Source organism: Ctenocephalides felis, unplaced genomic scaffold, assembly GCF_003426905.1.
Source record: "Ctenocephalides felis isolate EL2017-DRISC unplaced genomic scaffold, ASM342690v1 CF-g0.4_SCAFFOLD_03570, whole genome shotgun sequence".
In the NCBI taxonomy this organism is placed as follows: domain Eukaryota; kingdom Metazoa; phylum Arthropoda; class Insecta; order Siphonaptera; family Pulicidae; genus Ctenocephalides; species Ctenocephalides felis.
Window position 1 is genome coordinate 28657565 of NW_020539724.1, and position 13733 is coordinate 28671297.

The 13733-nt window shown below is 35.8% G+C and overlaps 6 non-coding genes across 6 annotated transcripts; 2 read left to right on the forward strand and 4 right to left on the reverse strand.

Moving 5' to 3' along the window:
- Positions 1-2991: 2991 nt before the first annotated feature.
- Trnag-ucc lies at positions 2992-3063 on the reverse strand. Its single transcript has one exon. It is a non-coding gene; the product is annotated as a tRNA-Gly (tRNA).
- A 4366-nt stretch (positions 3064-7429) lies between these two features.
- On the forward strand, positions 7430-7501 carry Trnap-ggg. Its single transcript has one exon. It is a non-coding gene; the product is annotated as a tRNA-Pro (tRNA).
- A 1144-nt stretch (positions 7502-8645) lies between these two features.
- On the reverse strand, positions 8646-8717 carry Trnag-ucc. Its single transcript has one exon. It is a non-coding gene; the product is annotated as a tRNA-Gly (tRNA).
- A 198-nt stretch (positions 8718-8915) lies between these two features.
- Trnag-ucc lies at positions 8916-8987 on the reverse strand. The gene has a single exon. It is a non-coding gene; the product is annotated as a tRNA-Gly (tRNA).
- A 1549-nt stretch (positions 8988-10536) lies between these two features.
- On the reverse strand, positions 10537-10608 carry Trnag-ucc. The gene has a single exon. It is a non-coding gene; the product is annotated as a tRNA-Gly (tRNA).
- A 1725-nt stretch (positions 10609-12333) lies between these two features.
- Trnan-guu lies at positions 12334-12407 on the forward strand. Its single transcript has one exon. It is a non-coding gene; the product is annotated as a tRNA-Asn (tRNA).
- The last annotated feature ends 1326 nt before the right edge of the window (positions 12408-13733 follow it).

The following is a 13733-nucleotide window of genomic DNA, read 5'->3' on the forward strand; positions in this document are numbered from 1 at the left end:
AAATCGGTTCAGGCGTTTTTGAGAAAACGTCGATCAAAAGTCTAATTTTGACAAATTCCAAAAAGACCATACTGATTTTTGCAAACTTTGACGAATTTTTAAAGCTAAACCAGTTGTCGTAGGGCCATAATATTTTAGTATGATCTAGAAGACTATGGTATCTATCGTCAAAAAAATAATCATAAAAATCGTCAATTTTTTTTTTTAAAAACTTCATTACAAGAAAACGGCCCGGCCGATCTCTACCAAAAACTAATCAGCACGATTCCCAACCAATATCTTTCGAACGGTTTTTGAGTTTTCAAAATCGATTCAGAATTGTGGGCTAAAACGTAGACGAAAAATTTTTCACTTTTCTGCCATTTATAAAGAAACGGCTTGGCCGATCGTCGCACAAGACTGACAAACAATAGTTCTCGTCGAGATACATCGAATGGCTTTTAAATTTTTGCTCTTTCAAATCATGCTTAATATTATTTCTAGAACACTTTATAAAACACCAATTTATTAAGATTTTTATTGAAATTATTTTGTTCATTACATCATTTTCGCTAAGATATATGTTTTAGGAGATATTTGCAAAAAAACGAAGAAAAACGTAACTTGAAAAGTATTAGTTTTTTTTGAAAAACTCTAAAAGACATTTTTTCTCATAATTAGTTCTTCTATCAATTTTGAAAAAATGTAATTACACAATTGAGAAGGGGTGTCATTCTCCCGGGGGATGGTGGCGGAACCCGAATTGTTTTCACAAAAAAATTCAGACACAAAACGCTTCGTTTACTGCACTATTAGTTTATTACAATCCGCACACAATCAGTTAGCTGTGACAGTATTTATAAATGGCTTTAAACCGGAACTCAGACTATTAGTTAAAGCAGCCAGACACGATCATCTAGAGGATGCTGTACATATGGCTATACAGGAGAAACAGAATTTAGGTAGGACTAGACATTACCACAGTGGAAACACAAGACCACTAACAACATATTCCACATAGAAGAAACATGGAATTCCATTTTGCAAAAGATGCAAGGTCCCGTTGATGGCCAAGAGCAAGAAGCCGCGTTGTGTAATGACAAACGATCTACGCTATCAAATTTTAAGCATAAACAGAGTCGGAGTAAGAAAACGAACCAGAAAATTAATGAGAGAGATCATTCTATATATTAGATAAAACGACAAGACATCGGAGACGACAAGACATAAGAGAATTGATGGAACAAAAACGCAATTCTCCTAGCGATATTTCAGGAAACCTTAAAGGAATAATAAATAAAAATCGCAAATCAAATTCCGTCTGTGCATTAAAGGTTGAACTATCAGAATTTAGGCCCTGCGACGATGCAACTATTACTGATAGAAACACGGATATGAATAGAAACTTAGCTTCTCGAAACAATGATATAACAGGATACAAATCCTACAAATAATGTTAATAGTTCCAAAGTAGAACTTATATATAAAAATGAAGAAAAACGTAATGGTCTTAATGAAGAAAATTTCACTATAAAAGGATGCCCTTCGGACTGAAAAATGCACCAAGCACACTGCAAAGGTTAACTAACATGGTATTGGCGTGAGTCGAACGATTTAAAGGATTAGTGTACATATACGACATTATCGTTTATGGTAAGACACTACAGAAACACAATTATAGATTACGAGATGTTTTCAAACAACTACGTAACGTACCTAAACACAATCTAAAACTCCAACCAATAACGTATGAATTCCTAAGTCGGAAATTAACCTATTTGGGGCATGTAATATCAGAAAAGGGTGTCACTCCAGAATCCGACAAAGTAGAAGCTGTTAAAAATTTTATGGCACCAGCAAATCCAAGAGAAGTAAAAATGTTCTTAGGATTAGTAGGATATCACCGAAAGTTCATTAAAAAATTTGCAAGAATTGCTAATCCTCTGATATTAGTGCTGAGGAAGGATAAAGCTTGGAATTAAGGTGAAATGAAAGATAAATCATTCAATCTTTTGAAGAACTCTTTGCTCTTTTAAATGCACCAATATTGCAATGTGCGGATTTTAATAAACCTTTTATCTTGACGACGGTGAAGCCATAGGAGCGGTTCTGGCTGAAGACAGTCCAGCAGGAGGGATGCCAGTTGCATTTTAGCAGCGCGCGCTATACATAGTTTGCAACGTGCGTTCTTACCGGTTCAGTCGTAGCCTAGTGGTAAAGTGACTGGACTCTCATTTGTGTGCGTATCGTCGGAGGATTGAATCCCACTCATGATATATTTTTTTTATTATTTTTAATTCAAATTTATAATTGCATGAGTAAATAATATTAAAGTTTTCTTGAGTTTTAAATTAACTTTATATTTCTCGCTAAATATTCTATAGTAAAATACTCTGTAGCGTCTGTATAAACTTGATGTAATACCTGAAAAATAATAATTTTATAAAAAAAACAGCAATATATTAACTACTTTAAGGTTTATAATTGGCGGGATGGTACTTATCATAAAAACAAGAGAAACATAAAAATAAATTGCAATTAGCACATTTCACAAATGCAGTAGTATAAACATTTAATCATAAACGTAAGTGGCAAATCATGTGTGAAATGTATTTATTGAGTATATCGCCTGGCTCGTTGGTCTAGGGGTATGATTTTCGCTTAGGGTGCTGGAGGTCCCGGGTTCAAATTCCAGACGATCCCGGACTTTTCTTTAAATTCGAGCACATATTCTTTACTACAATGTTGTGCATTGGATGCAACACACACACGCACTGGTTAGAACATGTGGTTCGTTGGTCTAGGGGTATGATTCCCGCTTTGGGTGGGGGGTGGCCCCGGGTTCAGATCCTGTACGAGCCCGGGCATTTCTTTCAATTCGAGCACATATTTTTTACTACATTGCTGTTATAAATATAATAGTAATGTCGATTTGGTATAATATTGATTCTACCCATACTGAAACTTTCTTTTAATTTTGACAAATTGCAACAGGAATGTAATAAACGTGATTGCGTCGGCCAGGAATCGAACCCGGATCAACTGCTTGGAAGGCAACTATGCTGAACATTACACCACCGACGCCTAACATATTGCGTTCAATTATGGTGTAATAACTTATAGTTGTAACCTATTAAGTTGATAAAGTTTATTGTGAGTTTTTGTATGTAGACAGCAAAATGCCAAGACATGACAAATCATTTCTTAAAATAATGTGATATTTCCGAACATCTCTTGTGGGTATTCAGCCGACAAAATTTAGACGAAAATTGCAACGCATAAACGGCTATAGTTAATTACCAATTGCCAAACTGGACTTTACCATATATGGTCATTACATAAATTAGTTTTACCAAGCATCCCTTGTGGGGATCGAACCCACGACCTTTGGATTAGAAGTCCAACGCGCTATCCGTATATATTCATATTATATTTGGTATATTTTTTATACCCAATAGTATTAACTTCCCATAGGGTAAGTTATTGTAATGGGCCGAAAATCGGAATTGAAAATTTTTACATTTCTCGACGTTTTGAAGGTTTCTGAACGTTTTGGCATACCTCAGAAAAAATGGATGTGTGTGTGTGTGTGTGTGTGTGTGTGTGTGTGTGTATGTATGTATGGATACAAATTTTCGTCCACGTTTTCGGGCGTACGGATCAACCGATTTGAATGGTTTAAAAAACATTCGATTCCTATTAATAAGGAGAAGAGCTGATTAGTTTTTGGCAAAGACAGGTCCAGCAGTTACGGAGATAAGGAGCAAAGAGTGCAGAAAATAGAAATCGAGTTTTTGAGAGAACGGAGCATCCGATTTGAATGATCTAAAAAACATTCCATTAGTAATGATTGGGAGAAAGGGTTATTAGTTTTGCGCAAAGGCAGGCCCAGCCATTTCAGAGATACAGAGCTAAATGTACAAAAAATGGCAGTTTTTGAGAGAACTAAGCGTCCGATTCAATTGATTCAAAGAACTTTCTGCTTGTCTTAACAAAATAATTGATTTTGGAAAAAAAAAATTTTGTACCACTTTTTTTTTTTTTTTTTTTTTTTTTTTTTTTTAATTTTTTGTATATCGAAAATAATTCAGATTTTATTTTTAATTCTGACTATAGTTCTAATATACTTTAAACAAATAATTTCAACTCTGCAATTCAGTTTATATAATTATTATAAATATTAGACAATAATACAATATTTATAATAATCTATTTGAAAACATTCAATATTCCTCGAACGTTTCGTTACGGTACGGGAAGTTCCAGCAATTTGCCTTAAGGCACGATGCCACCCACCCCACTAGTTTGATGATTATATTGTTCATTATATATATTTTTACAAATACCACATATTAATTACCCACATATTGTTACAAATGTGTGTTTTTTTTTTTTTTATTATATAGAGAAGGAAAAAATCTTTCAAAGACACCGTGTGTTTAAAAGATGATGGACGGTAGTGTGGGATTTCCACCCACTAAAAAACCTCCTCTCCTCATTTCCCCGCATATGATCACGGGGAAGACTGGGTCGGAACCGCGTTAGCATTATTTCAACCCAGTCCGTGTTGCGTCACGTGACGTTAGCTCCTAAGTTTATTGGTCCCTCTCGGCGATTTTTGCTGTCAAGAGGCGCCGTGCATAAGCTGCTACCTCGGCCCAGTTTTCCTTGCTTTGCAGCATGGTATTCACAATGTTCTGGGGATTAAGGGCCCTTCCCAGGGACAATTCGGTGTCAGCCCTGAAGTTCTTCCAGCGCGTGCACTTAAAAAAGGTGTGCTCAGCATCGTCGGCTTTCGTCCGGAAAAAGCCGACAAATGTGTGGGTGAGCACCCACTTAACTACATAACTACCCCTCTCAGTCATGAGATAGTCGTGGTCGAGGGTGTGCGTTGCCTGCATGGCCTCAAAGTCGGCAAACGTGCGGTCCAGCGCAAGAAAGGATTAATAAAATGTTTTTAATGTAAGCCTAGAGGACGTCATGTGGGGACAGCGTTTCGGAAGCTATCCCCCAAACCGAAAGTAGACTTTGTATAGTTTGTATAGTTTATAGGAGTGAAGTAAATGTTAACTATTTGTGTGTGAAGTGAATAGGGCCCGATGTATGGACAGGTATTGGACACTGGTTGCGCCGTCGGTTACAGATTAGTGTAGATATAAGTCGCATGTTAGAATAAGCAATGTTTTAGGATAAGTGATTATTAAATGTAAATATAGGTTAGTTAATTAAGTAACGAACAAACGCCTTTTCATTAGTTATATTGAAAGTAACTAGTCCCTTACAGGATTGCGACGTCACGGTAAGGTTGTAGAAAGACCGCGAATGTACACAATAATAATAAATTAGAGCATGACTAAAGGAGTATAGTAAATAAATAAAAGGATATTCATGACAAATAAAAAGGGGTCCATGACAATACATATAGTTCACCCTTACTATTATCAGCATTACGACAAGGGTCTACGAGGAAAAATATTTATTGTTTATACCGTAGAATATTTATTGAAAATTGTTTATATCTAATAGAATTTCATGATTTTATTGTTTATCATATATATAGTTTATCCCTAGTATTATCAGTATTATGACAATGACCTATTGTAATTATTGTTTGTGCTATATATAATTTACTCCTATTATTATCAACAGCACAACAAGAGCCTCCGTGGCGCAATTGGCTAGCGCGTTCGGCTGTTAACCGAAAGGTTAATGGTTCTAGCCCAGTCGGGGGCGTAAAGTAGTTATTATTTATACTCTGGAATATTCAATGCATATTGTTTATACCCAATAGTATTTGATGATTATATTATTCATCATATATGTAGTTTACACGAGCCCGGACATTTCTTTAAATTCGAGAACATATTATTTACTACAGTATTATATATTGGATCAAGAACATATTATTTACAACAATGTTGTACATTGGTTCCAACACAAACACGCACTGGATAAAACCCGTGGCTTGTTGGTCTAGGGTTATGATTTCGGCTTAGATATTAAACGTAAGTGGCAAATCATGTAATGTCGATTTGGCGAATGTACACAATAATAATAAATTAGAGCATGACTAAAGGAGTATAGTAAGTAAATAAAAGGATATTCATGACAAATAAAATGGGGTCCATGACAATACATATAGTTCACCCCTACTATTATCAGCATTACGACAAGGGTCTACGAGGAAAAATATTTATTATTTATACCCTAGAATATTCAATGAAAATTGTTTATATCTAATAGAATTTCATGATTTTATTGTTCATCATATATATATAGTTTATCCCTAGTATTATAAGCATTATGACAAGGGCCTATTGTAATTATTGTTTGTGCTATATATAATTTACTCCTATTATTATCAACAGCACAACAAGAGTCTCCGTGGCGCAATTGGCGTTGGTGGTTCGAGCCCACCCGAGGGCGTATGGTAGTTATTATTTATACTCTGGAATATTCAATGCATATTGTTTATACCCAATAGTATTTGATGATTATATTATTCATCATATATGTAGTTTACACGAGCCCGGACATTTCTTTGAATTCGAGAACATATTATTTACTACAGTATTATATATTGGATCAAGAACATATTATTCACAACAATGTTGTACATTGGTTCCAACACAAACACGCACTGGATAAAAGATACCGGTATTTCGGTAATTTGTCATTTTAAAACCGGAATACCGGTAAATTACCGGTATTTTTATTATCTTAAACAGACGTTAACAAAATTGAAAGTTACTAATACAAATAACTACAACTATATTCAACTACAACTATATTCAACTAAACTATAAAAACAATAAAATAGAACAATAAGTTTATTTTTTTAAATAATAATTTAACAAAATTATATCTAATTTAATTCATTATCACTAATAGGAATATAGAGTACTTTTCACCAAAAACAAACTTATGAGTTGGAAAGACCAGAAACTCATAAAAGATCATATTACATTATTATAATAAACTGTATTGTCTGTATCGTGTATCCGATTTGTTAAATTAGCATAATCTCCAATATTTAAAAAAAAAATTCTACACTAATTTAAGATCGGATACTTTGTCAAGATAAATAATAAGTTACTATAATTGTTGAGCATTGTTATTTAGAAGAATCCCGTGTTACGTTGTACATTGGATGCAACGCAAATACGCAATGGGTACAACCCGTGGATCGTTGGTCTAGGGGTATGATTTCTGCTTAAGGTGCAGGATGTCCCAGGTTCAAATCCCGGACGAGCCCGGACATTTCTTTAAATTCGAGTACATATTACTACAAAATTGTAGTAATATTTACTTCAATGTTGTAGATTGGATCCAACACAAACACGCTTTGGATCAAACCCGTGGCTCGTTGGTCTAGGGGTATGATTTTGGCTTATATAATAAACGTAAGTGGCAAATCATGTGTGAAATGAGTTTATTGAGTATACCGCGTGGCTCGTTGGTCTAGGGGTATGATTTCCGCTTGGGGTGCGAGAGGTCTCGGGTTCAAATCCCGGACGAGCCCGGACTTTTCTTAAAATTTGAGCACATATTATTTACTACAATGTTGTGCATTGGATGCAACACAAACACGCACTGGGTAGAACATGTGGTTTGTTGGTCTAGGGGTATGATTCCCGCTTTGGGTGGGGGAGGTCCTGGGTTCAAATCCCGGACCTCCCGCCTGGAGGACATTTCTTTAAATTCGAGCCCGGACATTTCTTTAAATTCGAGTTCCTATTATTTACTACAATGTTGTACATTGAATCCAACGCAAACACGCAGAGGGCAGTCTAGGGGTATGATTCCCGCTTTGGGTGCGGGAGGTACCGGGTTAAAATCCCGAACGCGCCCGGGCATATCTTTAAATTCGAGCTCATATTATTTACTACAGTATTGTATATTGGATCGAGAACATATTATTTACAACAATGTTGTACATTGGTTCCAACACAAACACGCACTGGATAAAACCCGTGGCTTGTTGGTCTAGGGTTATGATTTCGGCTTAGATATTAAACGTAAGTGGCAAATCATGTGTAACATGTGTTTACTGAGTAGAACCCGTGGCATGTTGTACATTGGATGCAACACAAATACGAAGTGGGTACAACCCGTGGCTGGATTGTCTGGGGGTATGATTCCCGCCTTGGGTGCGGGAGGTCCCGGGTTCAAATGCCGGACAAGCCCTGACATTTCTTTAAATTCGGGTGCCTATTATTTACTACAATGTTGTACATTGGATCCAACACAAATACGCACTGGGTATAACCCGTGGCTCGTTGGTCTAGGGGTATAGGGGTTTATTGAGTAGACCGCGTGGCTCGTTGGTCTAGGGGTATGATTTCCGCTTAGGGTGCGGGAGGTCCCTTTAAATTCGAGCCCATATTATTTACTACTATGTTGTACATTGGATGCAACACAAACACGCACTGGGTAGAATATGTCGTTCGTTGGTCTAGGGGTGTGATTCCCGCTTTGCGTGGAGGAGGTCCCGTGTTCATATCCTGTACGAGCCCGGGCATTTCTTTCAATTCGAGCACATATTATTTACTACATTGTTGTTATAAATATAATAATAATGTCGATTTGGTGTAATATTGATTCTACCCATATTGAAAATTTCTTTTAACTTTGACAAATTGCAACAGGAAAGTAACAAGCGTGATTGCGTCGGCCGGGGATCGAACCCGGATCAATTGCTTGGAAGGCAACTATGCTGACCATTACACCACCGACGCCTAACACATTGCATTCAATTATGGTGTAATAACTTATAGTTGTAACTTATTAAGTTGAAAAAGTTTATTGTGAGTCTTTGTATGTAGACAGCAAAATGCCAAGACATGACAAATAATTTCTTAAAATTTTCATTTTACCCATATTGAAAACTCTTTTTTAATTTCGACAAATTGCAACAGAAAAGTAATAAACGTGATTACGTCGGCCGGGAATCGAACCCGGATCAACTGCTTGGAAGGCAAATATGCTGACCATTACACCACCGACGCCTAACATATTGCATTCAATTATGGTGTAATAACTTATAGTTGTAACTTATTAAGTTGATAAAGTTTATTGTGAGTTTTTGCATGTAGACAGCAAAATGCCAAGACATGACAAATCATTTCTTAAAATAATTTGATATTTTCGAACATCTCTTGTGGGTATTCAGCCGACAAAATTTAGATAAAAATTGCAACGCATGAACTCTTTGCTCTTTTAAATGCACCAATATTGCAATGTGCGGATTTTAATAAACCTTTTATCTTGACGACGGTGAAGCCATAGGAGCGGTTCTGGCTGAAGACAGTCCAGCAGGAGGGATGCCAGTGGCTTTTGCTTCCAGAAAACTCAACAAGGCGAAACTAAACTATGACATAATAGACAAGGAGTTATTAGCTATCATATGGAGTATTAGACAGTTTCGCCCTTATTTATATGGTCAAAAGTTCATCATATATACCGATCATCAGCCACTGACATACCTCTCCCAGACAGCACAAGTTGTTTGTATTGTAATTGCTCTTATATTGGCCAGACCTGCCAGAACTTAAAAGGAGAACCCGCGCATTGCTCGTCTCGGATTTTGATGAAATTTGGCACAATAGTAGATTTTATGCCCAAACTGACCGTGGTAAAATATTAGAGGCCTATGAAAAGCGATTTAATTATAAAAATTAATTAAAGTTTGCATTTTAGCAGCGCGCGCTATACATAGTTTGCAACGTGCGTTCTTACCGGTTCAGTCGTAGCCTAGTGGTAAAGTGACTGGACTCTCATTTGTGTGCGTATCGTCGGAGGATCGAATCCCACTCATGATATATTTTTTTTATTATTTTTAATTCAAATTTATAATTGCATGAGTAAATAATATTAAAGTTTTCTTGAGTTTTAAATTAACTTTATATTTTTCGCTAAATATTCTATAGTAAAATACTCTGTAGCGTCTGTATAAACTTGATGTAATACCTGAAAAATAATAATTTTATAAAAAAAACAGCAATATATTAACTACTTTAAGGTTTATAATTGGCGGGATGGTACTTATCATAAAAACAAGAGAAACATAAAAATAAATTGCAATTAGCACATTTCACAAATGCAGTAGTATAAACATTTAATCATAAACGTAAGTGGCAAATCATGTGTGAAATGTATTTATTGAGTATATCGCCTGGCTCGTTGGTCTAGGGGTATGATTTTCGCTTAGGGTGCTGGAGGTCCCGGGTTCAAATTCCAGACGATCCCGGACTTTTCTTTAAATTCGAGCACATATTCTTTACTACAATGTTGTGCATTGGATGCAACACACACACGCACTGGTTAGAACATGTGGTTCGTTGGTCTAGGGGTATGATTCCCGCTTTGGGTGGGGGGTGGCCCCGGGTTCAGATCCTGTACGAGCCCGGGCATTTCTTTCAATTCGAGCACATATTTTTTACTACATTGCTGTTATAAATATAATAGTAATGTCGATTTGGTATAATATTGATTCTACCCATACTGAAACTTTCTTTTAATTTTGACAAATTGCAACAGGAATGTAATAAACGTGATTGCGTCGGCCAGGAATCGAACCCGGATCAACTGCTTGGAAGGCAACTATGCTGAACATTACACCACCGACGCCTAACATATTGCGTTCAATTATGGTGTAATAACTTATAGTTGTAACCTATTAAGTTGATAAAGTTTATTGTGAGTTTTTGTATGTAGACAGCAAAATGCCAAGACATGACAAATCATTTCTTAAAATAATGTGATATTTCCGAACATCTCTTGTGGGTATTCAGCCGACAAAATTTAGACGAAAATTGCAACGCATAAACGGCTATAGTTAATTACCAATTGCCAAACTGGACTTTACCATATATGGTCATTACATAAATTAGTTTTACCAAGCATCCCTTGTGGGGATCGAACCCACGACCTTTGGATTAGAAGTCCAACGCGTTATCCGTATATATTCATATTATATTTGGTATATTTTTTATACCCAATAGTATTTGATGATTATATTGTTCATCATATATATTGTTACAAATACCACATATTAATTACCCACATATTGTTACAAATGTGTGTTTTTTTTTTTATATAGAGAAGGAAAAAATCTTTCAAAGACACCGTGTGTTTAAAAGATGATGGACGGTAGTGTGGGATTTCCACCCACTAAAAAACCTCCTCTCCTCATTTCCCCGCATATGATCACGGGGAAGACTGGGTCGGAACCGCGTTAGCATTACTTCAACCCAGTCCGTGTTGCGTCACGTGACGTTAGCTCCTAAGTTTATTGGTCCCTCTCGGCGATTTTTGCTGTCAAGAGGCGCCGTGCATAAGCTGCTACCTCGGCCCAGTTTTCCTTGCTTTGCAGCATGGTATTTACAATGTTCTGGGGATTAAGGGCCCTTCCCAGGGACAATTCGGTGTCAGCCCTGAAGTTCTTCCAGCGCGTGCACTTAAAAAAGGTGTGCTCAGCATCGTCGGCTTTCGTCCGGAAAAAGCCGACAAATGTGTGGGTGAGCACCCACTTAACTACATAACTACCACTCTCAGTCATGAGATAGTCGTGGTCGAGGGTGTGCGTTGCCTGCATGGCCTCAAAGTCGGCAAACGTGCGGTCCAGCGCAAGAAAGGGTTAATAAAATGTTTTTAATGTAAGCCTAGAGGACGTCATGTGGGGACAGCGTTTCGGAAGCTATCCCGCAAACCGAAAGTAGACTTTGTATAGTTTGTATAGTTTATAGGAGTGAAGTAAATGTTAACTATTTGTGTGTGAAGTGAATAGGGCCTGATGTATGGACAGGTATTGGACACTGGTTGCGCCGTCGGTTACAGATTAGTGTAGATATAAGTCGCATGTTAGAATAAGCAATGTTTTAGGATAAGTGATTATTAAATGTAAATATAGGTTAGTTAATTAAGTAACGAACAAACGCCTTTTCATTAGTTATATTGAAAGTAACTAGTCCCTTACAGGATTGCGACGTCACGGTAAGGTTGTAGAAAGACCGCGAATGTACACAATAATAATAAATTAGAGCATGACTAAAGGAGTATAGTAAATAAATAAAAGGATATTCATGACAAATAAAAAGGGGTCCATGACAATACATATAGTTCACCCTTACTATTATCAGCATTACGACAAGGGTCTACGAGGAAAAATATTTATTATTTATACCGTAGAATATTTATTGAAAATTGTTTATATCTAATAGAATTTCATGATTTTATTGTTTATCATATATATAGTTTATCCCTAGTATTATCAGTATTATGACAATGACCTATTGTAATTATTGTTTGTGCTATATATAATTTACTCCTATTATTATCAACAGCACAACAAGAGCCTCCGTGGCGCAATTGGCTAGCGCGTTCGGCTGTTAACCGAAAGGTTGGTGGTTCTAGCCCACTCGGGGGCGTAAAGTAGTTATTATTTATACTCTGGAATATTCAATGCATATTGTTTATACCCAATAGTATTTGATGATTATATTATTCATCATATATGTAGTTTACACGAGCCCGGACATTTCTTTAAATTCGAGAACATATTATTTACTACAGTATTATATATTGGATCAAGAACATATTATTTACAACAATGTTGTACATTGGTTCCAACACAAACACGCACTGGATAAAACCCGTGGCTTGTTGGTCTAGGGTTATGATTTCGGCTTAGATATTAAACGTAAGTGGCAAATCATGTAATGTCGATTTGGCGAATGTACACAATAATAATAAATTAGAGCATGAATAAAGGAGTATAGTAAGTAAATAAAAGGATATTCATGACAAATAAAATAGGGTTCATGACAATACATATAGTTCACCCCTACTATTATCAGCATTACGACAAGGGTCTACGAGGAAAAATATTTATTATTTGTACCCTAGAATATTCAATGAAAATTGTTTATATCTAATAGAATTTCATGATTTTATTGTTCATCATATATATTAGTTTATCCCTAGTATTATAAGCATTATGACAAGGGCCTATTGTAATTATTGTTTGTGCTATATATAATTTACTCCTATTATTACCAACAGCACAACAAGAGTCTCCGTGGCGCAATTGGCGTTGGTGGTTCGAGCCCACCCGAGGGCGTATGGTAGTTATTATTTATACTCTGGAATATTCAATGCATATTGTTTATACCCAATAGTATTTGATGATTATATTATTCATCATATATGTAGTTTACACGAGCCCGGACATTTCTTTGAATTCGAGAACATATTATTTACTACAGTATTATATATTGGATCAAGAACATATTATTCACAACAATGTTGTACATTGGTTCCAACACAAACACGCACTGGATAAAAGATACCGGTATTTCGGTAATTTGTCATTTTAAAACCGGAATACCGGTAAATTACCGGTATTTTTATTATCTTAAACAGACGTTAACAAAATTGAAAGTTACTAATACAAATAACTACAACTATATTCAACTACAACTATATTCAACTACAACTATATTCAACTACAACTATATTCAACTAAACTATAAAAACAATAAAATAGAACAATAAGTTTATTTTTTTAACAAAATTATATCCAATTTAATTCATTATCACTAACGAGTATATTGAGTACTTTTCACCAAAAACAAACTTATGAGTTGGAAAGACCAGAAACTCATAAAAGATCATATTACATTATTATAATAAACTGTATTGTCTGTATCGTGTATCCGATTTGTTAAATTAGCATAATCTCCAATATTTAAAAA